This window comes from Ornithorhynchus anatinus, chromosome X5 (genome assembly GCF_004115215.2).
Source record: "Ornithorhynchus anatinus isolate Pmale09 chromosome X5, mOrnAna1.pri.v4, whole genome shotgun sequence".
NCBI lineage: Eukaryota > Metazoa > Chordata > Mammalia > Monotremata > Ornithorhynchidae > Ornithorhynchus > Ornithorhynchus anatinus.
The window spans coordinates 61,216,266-61,220,520 of NC_041753.1; positions in this window are offsets into that span (position 1 = coordinate 61,216,266).

Here is a 4,255-nt window from a genome sequence, read left to right on the forward strand (position 1 = left end):
GTAGAGAAGAGAGATGTTTGCATGATTATTTCTTCATGTTAGAAGAGAGCTTCTCTCAAGGGTTCTGTTTGGAAAGGATATAGGCCCTTTCAGCCAATCATTTATTGAGCACTTACTGTGTGTAGAGCACTGTACTAAGCACTTAGGAGAGTACACTATAACAGAGTTGGTAGACATGTTCCCTGCTTTCTTTGTGAAGACACATTATCTTGGGTCCCAGCCTTGCGTTGGTTATTAGATGTTGCTATTCGTGGAGCCTGTTGATGTTTGTGGCTTAAATTTTTTATTCTACACGCAGGTCATGTTGTCAGTCAGCTGAAAGCATTTATTGAGTGCCCGCCTTCCAAGGAGCACTGCGCTAGCCACTGAAGAACAGGAACTGGTTCCTGCCATCAGGGTTCCCTTACAATCTAATGGATCGATATATTTTTTCCAAAGTCAAAGACGTACCCCGTAGTAGAATCTGTGGGTCTGTAGTAGAAAGCATTGACTAATGGAATCTTCCTAAACTGTGGGAGTTAGCACAGGGTCATGCTTCAAGATCTTGGTTTCATAATGAGAGCTTTGTTTTCTGAAATTTCTACAAGAGGCCGAATACATTTCTTTTGAGAAAATGTGTTTTAGTGACTATCTGATCCTTGAGGCTTACTGCTCTGGGGAAGGCCTTGGACCTTCTTGAGTTAAGCCATAATGGTGTGACATATTCAAATCACTGAATGTTCCCCCGACAAAATAAGTGCTAGCTCCATTTGGATGCTCCCACCCTAAGTGCTAGTGGAACACTGGTTGGGCCCCATCCAGCCCGCAGGCCACAAACTGGTTCCTCTAGACTGTAAGTTTGTTGTGGGCAGGGAATGTGTCTGTTATAATATACTTTCCCAAGCACTTAGTACAGTGCTCTGCACACAATAAGTTCAATAAATAGGATTGACTGACTGACTGCATTAAGCTACAATCGGATCAGATACATTCCCTGATCCATGTGGAGCTCACAATCTAAGGGAGAGGGAATAGAGCTCTTTAATCCCCATTATACAAATGAGGGAACTGAGGCACAGAGAAGTTCAGTGACTTGCCTGAGGTCACACAGAAGGCATGTGGTGGAACCGGGATGAGAGTCCAGGTCTCCTTCTTTACTTCATTCATTCAGTCGTATTTATCGAGCGCTTACCGTGTGCAGAGCACTGTACTAAGTGCTTAGGAAAGTACACTACAACAATAAACAGTGACATTCCCTGCCCACAACGAGCTCACAGTCTAGAGGAGGGGAGGCAGGCATCAATACAAATAAACAAACATCAATCCCCAACACGTGCTCTTTCCACTAGGTCACACTGCTTCTAATTAACAAGAATATACAAGTGGTAAATATCCCTTTCCATATTAAATACACATCTCCTTACTCCCTTACAGAGGAGGACTTGAAAAAAACAACCTAGGACATTTTTTGCATGCCTATCCTTCTCATTGGAGATCCACAGATACTCCTTTTACTCACTAGCCAGATTGTTATAGGCGTGTGACTATATTCAAGTATCCTTTTAACCTCTGAATTGCCAATTCAACCAATCAGTCAATCAATAGATGGCATTTATTGATTAGGAGAGTACAACGTAATAGGCTTTGAAGCCACGATCCCTGCCCACAAGGAATTTACAGTCTAGACAGGGAGACAGATATTGAAATAAATGTATGTAAGTGCTGTAGGCATGCGCTGACTTGTTTTATCCAAAACCTTTCAAACACAAATCTCCAATCCCGTCACAGACATTGTCTCAGTCAGACTGTCTCCATTTCCCTGATGGAAAAGCTGAGGCTAAGACAAAGTCATCTGGCCGAACCTGGGTCGGACTCAGATGTAATGGCAGAGTTCTGGCCAGATGGGAGAAGCCGCATTCTTACCCATGGCAGTACAAATGATTTAATCTCAAATTGACTATTTTCTAAATGTGGCTGTTCCCAAAAATAGTATATCATCATTTTTAAGAGATAGTGCGGTATGACATCTTGCTTACACTGGAAACATTTGCTGCAGAGATCATTTAAAACGAGGGTTAAAACCCCCCCTCCAAATTTAAAGCCCAATAATCTCACATTCCATACAATTCTTAATATCCAAGATGAAAAATGACAAGTGATATGCCATATCAATATAAGCATGCTTTGCTTTTTACTGTTGCCTAAAAACAAACACTCCAAGCTGTTTCTTACCCACACAAAGGTCATATAAAAGCAGACTATAAGCAAAGAGAGGAGTAAGTGGTAACAGAGGGCACCAGCCTCAGCAGTAAGCGGTGACCATGACTGCAAAGTCAATGCACAGATGTGGATTTTATGCCCTAATGAGCTACAGGTGACCATAAAACCACTCTGGAGAAATCAGCCAGCCCGCATTTTTCCAGGGACCAGACTCTTGCCTTGAATTGTGAGACCATTTTGCCATTTTCCTTACTAGAGAAACAATCATGTGAAAATCCTTTTCATTTGATAATATTTCAAGTGAGTGCACTGCTGTCTCTGAAAGAAAGGAGGGGGGAAAACGGTTTCAAAAAGCTCAGACACACATGTGCATGCGTGTGCACGCACACGTGCACATACACACACACCACACCTTTCACCCGGCCCCACTAACCTTTCGGTGGGTTTAGTGCCGTTAAAGTTACATGAGCTTACTGCTGTCTTCAGTTAAAAACAAAAAAATCTCTTCCAACATTTAAAGAATTTAAAAAGAAGGCAGTGATTTCAGCAATGAGCACAGCCAAATTTTGCATCTGGCCCACACACATTGTTTCAAGTCTAGACCGATCGGCCCAGACATCATCATAGCCACATGTTTGCAAATTAAACTTAGACCTCCCGATCAAAGAAACGGGACCTCTTAAACATGCCATAAATTCTAATTGTGCATATTAGGATATTATTTGCCTGAGGAAACATGGAGACGACAGTGATATTCAAATACGTTTTTTTGGGGGGGGCGGTGGGGAGTCTTTTTCCTCAAGGACCAAAGGTAATAAAAGAACTTTTTATGCTCCAGATACATGAAAAAGAAACAGAAAAAATAAAATAAAGCAATCAGTGCTTACTTCAACTAGTTACAATTTTAAAGACTTGGACAGCTTACTGAGTCAAACGGAATGTCATTTGTATTGCAACGAGGCACAGACATGTGTAGTGGGGCGAGGAGGCAGGGGAAAAGGACAGGAACTGCCTAATCAATCAATCAATCAATCAATCAATCAATCAATCAATCAATCAATCGTATTTATTGAGCGCTTACTGTATGTACAGCACAGTACTAAGTGCTTGAGAGTGGACAGCACAAGAATATAACTGACCCATTCCTTATGCCCTCTTTTTAAAATATTTTTTGGCCCTGTGAGAAACAAAAAGGGGGGAAATTAAAGGCTTATTTTTCTTCAGGAGTTGGACCATCCTACTAGACTTTTCATTCTTTTTCTGTCAGTTGATCAGGTTCTAAATTCCATGTGTGTCTGGCTTCACATAAGCAGCCTTATATTCTTCCAGGCACCAGTGGAAATGAGCCTGTGTGGTGAGGAGAAGTCTGAAGCAGCTAAATGAAAAAGAAGTCTCAAAGCCATATCTGCCCAGTCCAAAATAAGGTGGAGGTTTGGATAGGAATTTAGATTTCTGAGGCCAATGCTCTGTTTTTCCCTTAATTATCTCGACAACTCGAGCAAATATGGCTTATTTGTGCCTGGATTCTCTTAGGTAATTGGAGCGGAGTAGAACTGGATTTTCTGTTTCCCAGAATAAGCAGTGGCTTTAAGGATGAAAAAAGTAATTCTCCAGTGTTTTCACCCCTAAAAGTTCTGGGTCCATTTGAAGTCTCAGGAGGGCCTGCTGAATTTCACTCCATGTTCCTTACGTTTTTCTTGAGAAATCAATTTGAACTCTTTTGTGAAAATTCATGGGCTTAGTCTAATGATAGGGAAGGGTTTCAAGTGAATTTCAAATACTGAGAGATCCTGTTGACATTTGTATATAACTCTGTATGCCAGTTTACAAGATGAAGTTTCAGTTTATTTCCCTAGATGTGAAAAGCATCATACACGCTGATACAGTGACAAATATAGATTTATTCAGAATACCATGTAGCGAGTGCCTTGTTTGAGCCTGCAGATGTCAGTGTGATAACTAGTAGTCAAAATATTTTATGATACAGTAATATTTCAAGAGATCTTACTAACTACTATTTTCAGGTTTAAATCTCCCATTACTCAACCATTTTTCA